The sequence below is a fragment of the Dromaius novaehollandiae genome, chromosome Z (genome assembly GCF_036370855.1).
Source record: "Dromaius novaehollandiae isolate bDroNov1 chromosome Z, bDroNov1.hap1, whole genome shotgun sequence".
Taxonomy (NCBI): domain Eukaryota; kingdom Metazoa; phylum Chordata; class Aves; order Casuariiformes; family Dromaiidae; genus Dromaius; species Dromaius novaehollandiae.
Genome location: NC_088132.1, coordinates 5249937 through 5264740, shown reverse-complemented (window position 1 = coordinate 5264740; position 14804 = coordinate 5249937). Strand labels below are relative to the sequence as shown.

General features: G+C 35.7%; 1 long non-coding RNA gene across 1 annotated transcript; it reads right to left on the bottom strand.

The window, feature by feature from the left end:
• Positions 1-593: 593 nt before the first annotated feature.
• On the bottom strand, positions 594-13918 carry LOC135325018 (uncharacterized). Its single transcript, XR_010386240.1, has 3 exons — positions 13546-13918; positions 12068-12158; positions 594-1031 (listed from the first exon to the last, which is right to left on the bottom strand). It is a non-coding gene; the product is annotated as an uncharacterized LOC135325018 (long non-coding RNA).
• Positions 13919-14804: the final 886 nt, after the last annotated feature.

Below are 14804 nucleotides of genomic sequence, written 5' to 3'. Positions count from 1 at the left end.
ACAGTCAAATTCTCTGCCAAAAATTTGAAAGATGATTCCAAAGGCCTGCAGGAAAAAGTATTGATACTTTTACTGCATACATCCTCTGCCTGGGTTTTTCCCCTAAGAAAAGCAAGTTAGTGCCTTCAGAAAAACAGTACAGATTAGTTTAATGGAAAATAATTAAATTAGGTAACTTTATTTTAAGCAATACATGAAAACTGTCTGAAAGCTTTTAAATTTCCAAACGTGACAGAGCTTCCTTGCTAGAACCATTACTTCTTCTCTATTTTTTTCTTCGTCTAGTTAATTACTTTTCTACCAAGTTTTTAAGATCCTGACTATTTATTTTCTCAGCTTTTAACTTTTTGCTATTAGAGTTTCATTATACAAACCATGTGTCTGCAAACATTCAGGCTGGTGCTACTACAGAGAGAATTAAAAGAAAACCCTAAGACCCAAAAAAGTCTTTCCAGTGTCTAGGTAGAAAAATCATAGGTCATCACATAACAGAATTTATTTGTTCTTTCTATATATATTTATATATTTAAATAACTCTGTGTCAGCAAGCATGATCTTTTACAACCCTATTATTATTTCTCCCTATCTCTTCATGAAAATATCACACAAACACCATTTCAGACAGTATAATTATCCACAAAACTTGGCAATTTTTCTTCCTCCATTGGTATATAGATTTATCTGTAACCCATGTAGACACAAAAAAACACAGACATAATCAAAATAGTTTTGCAAGGCAAAATTAAATTCTTATTGACAATAGAAGCTACTTTCCTACATCCAACTAGTTTCCCTAGTTATCAGACTCTGTGAAGGCCCTGATCCTAAAAGACATTACAACATTCATAAGATTTTGTTATGGTTCAGATCCAGAGGCAAGTTCCATCCCAGAAGATCTCAGGGAAGGGCTGCTTCTTCCAGACTCCCCCAAACACCTGGAGATGCCATCAGCTTTCCTGCTTCTTGTAGCTCTTGCATATTAACATGTCATAGGCCTACCTAGTACTGTTGTTTCCTCTGAATTCAAACCACTAATAGACAGAGAGACAGAGAGAGAGAGAAACAAAAGACAAATAATTTAAAACATGCTTGTAAATATGCTGTAAATACATTTCCCACTAACTTCTGTGTCATTGATTTGGGGTATCAGACTAGCTTTCCTTCTGGTTGCACAGCACTTAGATCATTCTGAATAATTCTGGAAGTAGAAGACAAATCAATGTTCAAGGCCTTTAAAATTATGAAGATTGATCTGACTCTGAAAACATAATTTGCAGCATGACAAATATCACAACATGTTGGTGGTGGGCTTTTGGAGGGGGAGGAGGATTGTTTGATTTTGAGTTGAAAACTTTCCTGATTAGTCTCAGTTATAAGAAATTCCCTGGATTTGGTAAAACATAATTATTTTGGACACTTTTCCTTACCTAACTGCATCATTCCTGTTATGGATACAGAGGACCTTCCTGAAGTCAGAATTTCATTACAGTCATGCTGGTTCAAAGGTAAAGTAGGAGACAGTGCCCTATTCTGGAAAGCATACAGTATTATTGGGGGGCGGGGGGCGGGGGCAGACAGGGGCAGAAGAGAAATAAAATCCATAGATAGGTAAACAGACAGTCTAATACCCACATTGTTAAAGGTAACAGGACACCTATTTCCTACTGAAAATAACTAGACTAAAGAGTTTTGAGAGTATGGGTCTAAGCAACCAGAGAATCTGCCAGAGGAAATCATGAGGAAATCTGTAGAAGATTCAAACTGCATTTTCTTTTTCTCTCTTACACACTTACACACACACACTCATCAGACTTTTTTTACTATCTATTGATACAGCTATTCCATCCATTTTTTCCAGTGTTATGAAGGTGTTTATTTTCTGCTACTCCTTGCTGAGATCCTTACCAGTCCATCTTTCTTTTCTCCTGTCTCTGTGAGTTTGCACAGTTAAAAAAAAGTGATCCTAACTGAATGGCACACATAGTTCAGTTAATTGCTTCACACTACAGTAGTTGCCACTTAGAGCCAGTCTGTTTCTTTTCATTGTAACAGCGTGGAAATAAATAAGCAATTTTCATACATATTACAAAATATAAGCATGGAAGAGCTTAACTCATATTCTTGTGATTAATAATACAGATTGCTGGGATAAAATATATCCTCCCATATAAACACCATTCCATTAGTCCAGTCATTTATGTGTGACTTCTGGGGAAAAATATAACCAAATAGAATAAGCTATAGTAAGAAAGGCTGAAATACTCCGCTTGGATCAAAATAACAGGTGAGAGGGACCCAAAACAAAGTCTATGATCCTCATCTTTTCAGGTGCCATCAATCCTAAAAGCACTATGAGCACATCATGTTATGCCAAAAACTATACTTTCTGTGCCTTGTTTATTAATGGACAGAAAAGATAAGCTGAAAAAATTGAAATTGATTTTATTCAGCTAGGGTTTCATACTCCACTGCATAACCACTACCCATCAAATTCTTCATTAAGAGAGATAATTACTTTAATGAAGATTAAATATAACTTAAAATTCACATTCATTTTTATCTACCTAACGCAGGTCTAAATTAAGCCTGAAATGCTGGTTCTTCAGTGAGATCTTGTCTTTCCAATCACCATCCTATTTGGGATGCCTTTGGTTTCTTCCTTTCTTCCTCCTCTTTTATACATCATCCATCAGTGTCTTTTATATCAACGTCAAACTAAGAATTTCCATTGTTCAGTCAGTACAGCTTTCCTGATTCCCACTGAAGCATGCAGAATATTTGATGATTAAAATGAGAAGAGCAGAAATGCTGCAAAGATTGTTTGTGCATGTAGCTGGGTTTAGAAAAGAACCCTCCAGATGGGAGGTAAGGCAGATCTGCCAGTAGGAACATACTTACTTGTCCCTATTACAGACTTTTTTCGATACAGCTGTGTACATGCAGTTAGTGTTTAATGAATTCCTAGACAAAAAGTAGGTTAAGAAGAAATTAAGTATAAGTACTAATCAGAAATACAGAGTAAAAGCAATTATAGAGATGTTTTAATCACCTTCAAATAAGCATTAAGCATAGGAATTAAGGTGAAATGTAAAAGAAATTTAAACATATTAAGGCATGGAAATGTGTGCTGAGACATGCAGACAGCTTTAGAGTAGTTTTCCTACAATTAAAATTGATACCTTCATTGACTGCTGTTCCAGGCTCAATTAAACAAATGCTGAAAAAACTACTCTGTTTTTCTGCATTATTTTTAGTTCTTGTGTTTCTATACATCAGTGTCAAAATTCTTTAAGGAGCCTTGAAGTTTTTTACTTTCTTCACTAAAAATATTCCTGACTTCTCAGCATATCAAAAAGTTCTTTCTCCCGTAAATCCATGCAATAATGCCCTCCCCTAAACACCACAAGTATTCAGGAGGTTGAAGCTATATTTCCAAAAGTAGTGAATCCATTCTCTTCTGACACCCAGGGAAGTTCAGGACTCTTACAGTTTTAGGATAGAGCAGAAGCACTGAAGGTAGCATGAGAATATGCCTTTATTATTACATATCTGTGTTGTTTGTTGTTGTTGTTGTTGTTGTTATGGCCCTCTTGGCACGTGAAAGTCTATGACCTCAGTATTCACAAGAGCAGGAAAAGATAACACCATCCTGATCCGGAATAATTTTCTTGACATTTTCTTTGAGAACAGTATCCTTTAGTCTTTACTAAAGTGGAATTATGGAGAAAACTATTGATATTTTTTCAAAAAATAGCCATTGCTGCAGAGATGGTAATTAACTTTTCTCCCAGTTGGTCTGTTAAGTTAGAGGATGATCAAGCTCAGTTCATTCAAGACAAAACGAATCTGACACTGAGCAACAAATTTCCTAAGGATTCATTTTCAAAGTGATGTTAAGTCAAACTAATTAATGACACTATTTGTAAATTCTTAAAAACTTAATTTAACACCCAAGATCAGTTTTCCATTTGTAGGGTGATAATTTTACATATAAAGGATTCAACCCAAGCTGAATTCTTTAGCTGAATGCAGAATTTTATTCTAATGTAACAGATCTATGATTGACACTTGTGCAACAGTATTATTTTGTGATGTAGTAATGATTAAGTAGGACTCCAGCACCAAAGATGCTTAACTAAGACTTATTAATAGCATGTAAAATTTGGGAGAAATGTGTTGCATAAAAAACAGCCATGTATATAGATAATATATCGTCTTGTACTGTCATATTGAAAAAAATGAAAAAATGAACTTTTTTTTCTTTTCTTTTTACCTACGGGCTGGTGTCAGGTCATCTTTCTGTTCACTTTCCATGATTTTCCATGAGTACTTGAGTCTCAATCTGAATTTAAGTTTAGCAGCTAATAGATCAGTCAGTTCTGGAGACTGGTACAACTGCCAAGTACACAATGCCAAGCACCTAATTTCTGCATATAACCTACAATATTTTAGATAACAGGACATGGTTTACAATTACACTGGGTCAGGTTTTCTAAGGTTTTCCTTTGCTTAATATATGATTAAGCAGACAAGAGCAGATCTGCAGGGTACTTCCTAAACTGAACTACTAAACAAAAAAGGTATTCACATGTTTTCAGACATGTTTTGATACCCTTTCTAAAACTGATTAGCAGCTGAAATTCTCTCCACCAATACATATATCATGTAATTTATAATATAAATTCATCCTCTGCATCCTGTAAGCAAATCAATAATAGGCTAACTTGCCTAGGTTATGCATATAACATAATTCCTATGTGACAAAAACAGTTCGGTTATGAAGAATATGTTGATGCTGTTGATTTACCATCTCTCCTTAAGCACTATAATTCATTCATCACCTCTCCTTAAGACCTTAGCCTTCTCTTCACATTTAACAAATTACTGGCCTCTAAACCAGGCAGTAGAAACCAGTCTTTCTAACTGAAGTGATTGGTCATGATTACCAGAACTTCTATTCTCAATATTTGATATGAAACCTTCACAGAGCTCTTCGCTGGGGAAAAGGGGGGAAAAAAAAAGAAAAAAAAAAAAAGAGGGCAAAATAGCTACATGATTTCATAGCAAGTGAAATTCTCCTCTGGACTCACAGCCAGCACAGGACTTACATATCTATTTAGCTTTTTGCAACAAGAGGTTGGCCTAGGTCTTCCACTGGCCCTATGGGCAAGGGTGGATTTTATTTCAGTTATTTAAATATTCTGAAGAATCACAGTTTCCCTTGAAGACACTGTAAAAAAGGAAAAAGAGGTTACATCTGTGGAGCAATGTATTTCTTGCAAATTATGTTCCTTCTTCTTTGCTGTGATAGATCAGGACCCAAAGACCACAAACAGATCTGTAACAAGTAGCTGTTGCCTGTTTTGCTGTGATTTTTGAAGACAGCAGCACATATCTTTCCTTCAGTCACAGACTGTGATTTCTGTGCTGTTGTAAGCATATCAGTCCCTTTTAGGAAGAGAGAATAGTTTTATACGTATGCCTACTGACAATTTTTGGAATCCTTATGGCTAAGACAGCTGATCAATACAAGAGCTGAGGCAATTTTGGGAGCTGGCTTTTCTGGGACAGATATTTTGTCCAGTGTAAGCTAGACAGGAGCAATGAATTAACTTTATATTTGAATCAATATTGAACAAGTGAAATATTCTTTATATGCTATTTCTAACTCTCCAGAATATAAACCTGATTTATACTGATTGTCTTCATTAAGTTTTCCCCTCTTCTCATAACTTTCAGAATTTCATTGCCTTTCAGCTAGTCATTGTTTCAGGTTTTTCTTTCCATTCACTTGTGGTCTCTTCTCAACTTTTTACTTTTTAGTGATCAGTAAGTTGCAGCCAGATTAAGAGCTTTATAAATAAAGCATAATGATATCATAGAACATTTCCTGAAATTAAGTTCTTTCTTTACAGAAGATTTGCATCAATTTTCTTTTATATGACCTTCATCATGGATTATATTGACTCAGCTGCAGCTAGGGAAGGTGAGAGTCCCAGAGTTTGAGACATCCAGTTTCTAACCATGAGTAGGCCATTGCAAAGCTGTGAAATCTCAACAAAGGATGCTTTAGAGAGAGAAAGAAAGAAAGAAAGAAAAGTGTCTACTGGATGGTAACACTCCTTCCTTCCTCCAGCAACACCAGACATGGTATGCTTTTTCTACCACATGGCAAAACAGCTACTGTACAGCAGTGCAGCCTATCCCATCCACACACACAGGCAATTTTATAACTTGTCCAGACTTCAGTTTCTCCAACTGTAGAATGGATATAATAATACATAACTATCCTAGAAAAAATACAGCAAAATGGTGAAATATGAGATGAAGTAAAAGGGTAATTATCACTATTAAATTAGTTGTTACAGGTCATAAACAGTTCTTCTTTTCCCGTAAACTTTTATTCTCTTGATTATATTATTATTTTTATAATACATTTGCTGCCCCTAAGTGTGGCAATGTAATATTAATAGCAATAATTCTGTTTTAAATTTCAGAGGACAGAGTAAGTTATTTCTGCGCTTACAAAATCTTAGAAATACATCTTTCTGCTCTTCCTAATGAAGCAGTTCCTGGAAGATGAAAAGCCACCATGAATAATCTATTTCCAAACTCTTTCCATTGTAAGAATGCTAATTTCTTTCTCTGAAGAACAGATCCTTTTAATAGGCAAAACAACTTGAACATAAACCATTTAATTGCCTTCAATACACTGATTATCTTCCTGTGTCTCCTAGTGCAGAATGCAAAGATGATAAGAAAATCATTAAGAGAAGATATTATTGAGCATTAAAAAACAACAACAAAAAAGCTGTCACTAAAATTTACTTTTCATATTCCTGTTTGAAGTCAATTTGCACAAGCGAAAAATAGAAAACTTGCTTGGCCCCGTCATCATATGCAAACATCTTTATTAAATTTTTCATCCAGCTGCTCCAAAATCTATAAAAGAGCTATCAAAGAAAGAAACTATTTATTTGCTATTTCAGAAAACTTGAAAACACAGTCCCTAAACCTTCAGTGATCTCTTCTGACAACTTCTCAGTCTTGGTAAGATGTTAGTGAAAACTATTAAACCAACTTTTGAATCTTTTCTCTCACAACTGTTTCCAGAGGAATGCATTATCTGTGATCGTTAACAAGAAACTACAGCTTCTAAAAGGATGGCTACTGACTGCATGTAAATCTCTGCCAGTTGTGTGCAGGGTCTAATATCTGTGAGCTTTCACCTGTGAAAAAGAAAAAGCACAAAAGAAAAATTAGTCAGCATTGCAACTCTTTAGGGACTAAACCTGAAAGATTAATATTTAGAAAGTCGTGCAACATCCTCTCTGTGTTTTAATAAATCCTCTCATTCATGCTGGTAGCTACCTTATTTCCCTCATATTTACTTTCTTCCCATGTCTTATGCTTTGAGAAAAAGGTAAATGTGGAATTGTTGAAAAAGGAGAAAAGACAGAATGGGAAAATCAGGTATTAGATTACCCAAGAAACAAACCATGACAAGTTGAATTATATTGTAAATATTTCACTGTATATTTTGGAATGGGGCAGGAGAAGACAAGGGAGAAGAGAAAGTGGAGGCAGGACAGAAGTGTCAGGAGTCCTTTCCTTTAGGTGGTATGCGCAGCAGTTTTCTATTTGGAAAGAAGAGGAGGAGTGTAATACAGAGGTCCCAGCTTGCATCCAGGCAATCAACTGACTTTCAGCCATGTTGGCTGAAGCAGAGGGCCAGAGCAGAAGCTGCAAGGCTTAAACAGTAAGGTTTATCCAGCCGTGCCTAAGGGTGAGCTGAGCAAGGGCTGCTGGCAACAAAGAGCAAATGCACTTGGTCAGCAGTCAATGTCAAATGGTTCTGAATCAATTGAACACTTTCCCATGCCAGCAGAGGGATGGCAAAGCCTATGGTCTGCCTGGGATGGTAATGCCTGATGGTGCAATTCTCCTTGCAGGTCTCTTTCTGTGGACAACTCCCAGTGCCTCAAAAGAGCTACTGTCAAAAGAGCTTCTGTCAGCTCTTGATGATCCTGCTCTGGGTGGGATTTCCAAGGTAATGGCTCTCTGGAACGTCCCTTTTTTTCCCAGGACAAGAAGCCATCTACCACTCCCCTGACAGCCCAGGAGCAACAGCAGTCTTTCATTCTCTACTGGTACTGCCCGAAGCAGAAGTTAAGCTAAGAGCTGCCTTTTGTTAACACGTGCACATCTGAAAAACTCCATATTATAAACACACTGGAGCAGTATAATTTACAACATATTTGGAACACAGAACCATTAAGGCACATCAGCAACTTCTGCAAATGCATTTTATTCAAGAGCATCGTGTTTATATCTAAGACATTATGTCTAAGAGCTATAGATGGCTAAGATACATTCAGTAAAATATTATTAATGAAGATGCTAACCATCAAAAAATAAATATACTCACAGCAGTTGCTGATTTGCTCAAACATTGTCATAAAAAAATTGTGTGTTATTATGTTACAATACTTATCATTAATTTATAAATATACTGATATAACCTTAATGTCTAGCTCTGAAGAACTGAGTGTCATAGACCTGCAGGCACAAGTGGGTCTCATGGAGAGCACAGCCCTTACTACAGCAGGACACACTGGTGCGTCCCAGTGAGTGAGTTTTCAATTACGATTACAGCAGAAATGTTTTAACAAGGAGCACTTGGCAACTGCCAAGTCCAGCAACACGCTGTTACTTAAGCTTTCTTGGCAACGATAGGGAGTATAGATTCAATGAGGCCAAAATTTCATCAGAAGTTTTATTCCTGATTTCCAGTACCATTTCAGAGAAACGATAATTTCATTTTCTGAAAAATGTCTCTCCCTTATCACTGCACCTTCATTTATACTGTAAGGAAACCAGAATGTTTATGCTCTTAAGTGTTCTAATATCTTTGCATGACAATGGACTTACTTGGTTTACCTTATACATGCTACAGGCTTTACCTCTCTGGCAGATAATTGCAAGAATTTCTGCCCAGAACCTGGTGTCTGATCTACTGAATTTTTTGTGAAAATTCCATATAAAAATCTAGAACTGAATGATCACTAGAACAAATATTTTTCACTCAATTTGGTTTCCCATTCGTTTACTACAGGAAAGCATAATTGGAACTGAAAGCATTAAAAGTCGATAGGTACCTTTGAAAAACTGACAGTATCAGTCCCTGAACATGCTGGTCTAAATAAAGCATGTAAATATACTATGAAGCATACTACCAGAGGTAAGACATGTAAAGTTTATATATTTGCATTACAACCTTGAAAAGTTGCAAGCTGAATGGACTGTTTAAAACACAGAGCACCTAAAATAAAGAGAGTGAAGAGTTACAACTTTTGCACATTTCATCTCTGCTCTTTCTGGTTCTTCAAAAAAAAAAAAAAAAAAAAAAAAAAAAAAAAAAAGTCTTTCTTTTTTTATCTTTAAATTCTGTCTGATGGTTCTGACTAGATGTAATGCCACCTACAATATTCTTGGATCTTATAAAGCACCATGAAAACATCTCTGACAACACATTCATGTGCATATATATGCATGGCAACAAAAAATGTAATGCTTGACAGTTTATATGCTGTGCTAGAGTTTCATACAGAAAATGCTAGGACTTCCAGTGGCATCAACTTATAAAAAATAAACTAGTCAAAAGGCTTAACATGGGAGTGTCTTCTTGGCAGGTGAGAATAATTATGGATAACTTCTGTAGGCTTCATGTATCCTGCAGGGAGCCTTAATTTTCTCACTTGGATAATACTTAGTGTATCAGCACCATCATGGCTATTGAAGGGCGCTGCCCAACTGGAGTAGGTCTAATGTGGTTTTCTCTAGCAGTCATACGATTTCTGCAATGCAACTCAATTTCTTCAATGCAGCTGCTGGAGAAAGTTCTCTTATAACCACTGGAGTAAGGGCAGATACTTAATAAATACCAACTAGATATTTTTCAACTGTCATTTCATCCAGTTTGGGCACAGTAATATTGGGGAGGAAATGAAGAAATATGAACAAGCACATCAAAAGACAGGTCTCACTTGGATCATAAAAATAAGACCTAAAAGTAAACATGTCTTCTTCCCTGAAAATCTCTCTGAGAAGGAGTCAAATGCTTTATATTCTCCCTACTTTAAAACTTTTTCTACTACAAAAGTTATTATAAAAGGCAAAAAAAGAGGGGAAACCATTATCGTTCTAAGTGAAAATTTAGAAGGATAACTGCAACTTTCAGCTGCACCCTCAGATGCAGTATGTGATTATATATGGTAGGGAATTGACAATATATTTTACACTCCTACAAAACAAGTTCTAGGTCTAGGTCTATCCAAGCTAATGTAGTAAAGTGTTATACAAAATTAGATAAAAATAACAGCAGAAACATAATACTAGACAAAGTCCTAATTATCTTTACCTTTACTACAGAAATTTTGAAAAGTCAGAGCTGACAGACCATACATATTCATTTTCCTTTTAACAACTGGATAAGAGTAGAAAACAGTTCAGTGTTGAAATGAAAAATAAGAAAAAGAAAAAGGCAAGAAAACTGCAATCATTCCATTGTAGTTCAAAGTAGAAAAGAATAATGTTAGAAATAATGAGAAAAATGAGAAAAAAGATTGAAATAAAGTATATGTTTGAATTAAAATGTGTGTTCCAATAGAAAAACTAATTTATGTCAAAATCAGAAAAAAAAAAAAAAACGAGGAAAAAATCAGACAACAAAAAAATTTTGAAGGGAAAAAAAGGTAGTCCTCTGCTGAAGGTAGGGTTTGAGCCTAGGTTTTTAGATCCTTTTTTGAACAACGAAGAGGATACTTTCCCCAGCTGTTCCTTCTCAAGTGAGCTAAACAGTTATGAAGATCTAGAGAGTATATAGCCTAAGAAATACCTAGATGATCTCTGAGCACTTGCTTGAAAAAAGCACCTTGCTACGTGTAATATGTATATCTCTTTTCAGGGACCTTGATAGCCTCTCAAAAGTAGGGGACTTTAACTGAAATTGAGCTGGTGGTAGTTTCAAAAGAAGGAAAAGTAGCCTCTGCAGGTGACATGCAATTAATCCACAGATTTCCTTGCTGCAAGTTGTATTAAGGTTAAAAAAAGAAAAAAGAAAAATTCATAGAAAAAAATCCCCTGCAGGTTCATATTCACCTAAAATATTAAAATGATCTCTGTACCACTGGTCCTTCACTTACAAGGGGAAAAAGGAAATAGAAAATTACATGGAATTGACCATTACAAAAATTACTTGCAAGGCATTTTTGTTTGATAGGCGTATTTTCCACCATATTGACATTCTTTTCTGTTGACAAGTTTCCTAGACCTTAATCATGGGTAGCAATGTTACTCTATCAGAAAAGACTTATATTGTCACAGCAGGTGACGATCAAACTGGCTTCCCAGAAGCATTTTTCAAGCCCAAAGTAGAGAGAGTCTTTTTTGCATTCTCTTCAAAAGTAAGAAGAAACCAAATTATACTGGCTGGCACTGCTTTCTCTGTAAGCAGCATAGTCATTAATGTCTGGTAGATACATCCATGCATAATCACGATTGCATAAGAATTTTACTCCAATAGAACAGAGAATTTCAACTGTTCAGGGTGCTGAAAGATGTAAAAAAGAGATATAGGCATTCTCTCTTGTCCACATCAGTGAGCTATTCTAATAACTCAGTAATCAGCACCATTTTTTTGCAAACTGTGTTTGTCTGGATTCAGTCCTAATTCAGGTTTGATCTTTAAGGGGCTTTATTTGTCCTTTATTAGCAGAATATACAGGCGTGTTTCAAAGTCACAATTACCTTTTTATTAAAAAGGAACAATGTAAAAAGAATGTGTGTGTGTGTGTGCATATAGAAGTATATATGAATATTACAGGCATTTTAAGATATAGTAGAGACAAGCCTTATAGAAGTACAACCATTGTGACTCCCACCTGAAACATATTATATGCCAGAGCTCATGAATTTAACAATTTTAAAAAGCATCTTTACCTAATGATCAAACATTATTTTGTAAACAAACATCAGATCCATGTTTTGATGCAGATTTGGTGCATACCTCTTGAACCTGGGGGTGGACAAAGGCAGTGAAGTCCTGAGCGTCCATCACAGTTCATCAGATATGCAGGTTCAGTGATTGATTCCACCACCTTTTTCAAGTAAACACCAACATACGATCAACATTGCATTGATTTCAGAAGACTCTTCATAGTACTCTGCTCCCACTGTATTTCCCACTTTAAAAGTCTGGAAAGATGTAATTTGACGATGTGTTATCAGACTCAAGCATTAGACCCCCAAGCCAGTAACATCATTTCCTCATAGCAAAACACTACTTCCATTAAGTACACAAAACTGTAATCCGATTCTACATTTTATTTTTATTTATAACCATTTCAAGCTGTCATAGTTTTTAGCACAGACCTTCAAGAACTTATCTAGTGACTGTATCGCTTTTTACTCTTTAAAAAATTGTGCCGTGATCCTACCTCACCACTGTCCCAGATAAATAAACCTGTTACTATTTGAAAGTCTACAAGTAAATGGCAAAGTCCTGGATTTCACTCTTGGTATCAAGTCTGCATGGTTTTATTTTGAAATCCTTTTCAATTTTAAAAAGATACAAGTAAAACAACATATACAATTTCTCCAAATATGCAAGTTACATCATAATTCTAAATAGATATGAAAATTCACATTTAAGGTGTATTTTCATTTCACTGAATATATGGTAAATATGTTTCAAACTTTTCTACCTCAAAAGCAAGCAGAATGAGACAATTTCAGTGCAGACTACAAGAAAAAAAATGTTTCCTGTAACTACCTGGAGCTGAGGAAGAGCCTGGAAATAATTTCTTCCTGAGTTTTATGAATTCATGAGGGAAAAACTCCTTTTTACAGTAAAATTGGGATTTGATAGTGAAAAAAAAAAACAAAAAAACCCTTATCATCTGACCTACAGAACATTAACAAATTAAAGGACAACCATTTCCAAAGCCTGCAGTGCACAAAGGGCCAACAAAAATTTTCATCTGCTTCTCAGTCTAACGAATCCAGCACCACTCTGACAGACAGTGAAAAGGGAAAAAAATAGAGGCCACTCTGCACTGTCTGCAGGTATGCCCAAAAAAGGAAACTTTGAACATGAAAGGAGATCAGCCTGAAAAACAGAGATACAGAAGTCTTTAAATAATCTGTTTCATATAAGAAAACAGAATGAAAGAACTGGTATTTAATATGACAATTCTTGAAAAGCTAAACTTTTGCCCAGGACATGCATTATGAGGATCAGTAGAAAGTAGAGACTGTGCTGGCAGCAAAAACAGTCTTAGGAAAACACTGGCCTAAAAAATTCAATTTAAAAACAACAGATAATGCAGTCTTCCTGAATGGAATCTTACAGATTTCCCCAAATAATCAGTGTTTCTTCTTCTTTGAACACTATACCTTAAAGACAATAGTGCATACTATTTACTTAGAAACAGCACTGCTAGGAGTATGGTGCTCTAATGGGTACCATAGCGGGGGGATTCCTACCATTAACCAAGCAGAGGGTCTGCAGGAGATCCCTGATGGCCAGTTGCAGTCATTTCATCACATATCGTTATCCAAAGAGCTTCAAGTTCACATCCAAAGATGTCTTCCACTGGATTGCTCTGCTGGCCATCATCTTCGGCAGTCTTATCTCTCAGCACAGAATTTGAAGAGAAACAGGTAAGGGAGAAGTAGGAAGACAGGTTAAGGGACTTCGTAAGGGGAAACAATGATTTCAAAGGTCAGACCTTAGTGACACCTCTAGAAACAGCAATACCTCTGAAGTTTAGCTTTGCTGGCTGATCTTTTGCTAGACTCGCTTTTGCACAATGTATACTATGCTTCAGAGAGGTGTATGGGCAAGAAATTAGTGAAGAGACCAATGTTACACAAAAAATACAGGGAGAATAAACCTGAAAGCCCCTGAAAGAGCTGGAATATCTACACTTAATTCTTTATCAAAACATATCATTAATCTTTTTACTGAATTTTATGTACTACTTAGCCAACTTGGTACTAACAAGAATTTTGTTGTTCCTGCAGTCCATAGCAGATTTACAGAAGCCAGAATCTCAGTATTGTAAAAGGTAAACAATTTAGCTTATAATATTACTGTATCATAAATATATATCTTCCCAACCTATAAGATTCATTTTGTAACATTTTTTTTCCTATAAGTCTGCATACTATTACTACTTCAAGGTGCTAACAATGGATTTCCTTTTCAACTTGAACTTCCACCATGGAAGCTGGTGCAGATTTTATCATTTGCTTCAATGAACAGAAAGTCAATAAATATACAGAATGACTCAGGAAGCCACTGCATCTTCTGCTTTCCAGTAGCCATCCAATGCACCTTGGGAAAGTCCCAGAGGTACAGATCCTTCAGTATTACAAAACTGCCCCAAAATCAACCTTGAGGACTGATTGTTAGGGGGCATTAAGCATGACTTTGAACCTGTTCCTTAGTTGTCTCTACACCTCATTTTACCTGGCATAAAATGCTAGTAATAGCACTTAACTAATATGTAAGGGAAGAGTGCCAGGTCATGAAAAAACATAAACTGTTAGAAATATGGGGAAGAGGGACCATATATCATTATCTAGGCTATAAAATAGTATTTAAAAAATAAAGCATATTCTACAAAAATAATGTTAAGGACATCACCCTTTTGAAACCAATGGAACTAAGTCACCTGAATAAAGTTAGGCTCAGCCAGGCATAGTTTCACAGAATTTTATAACAGCAAGTTGTCTGTTTC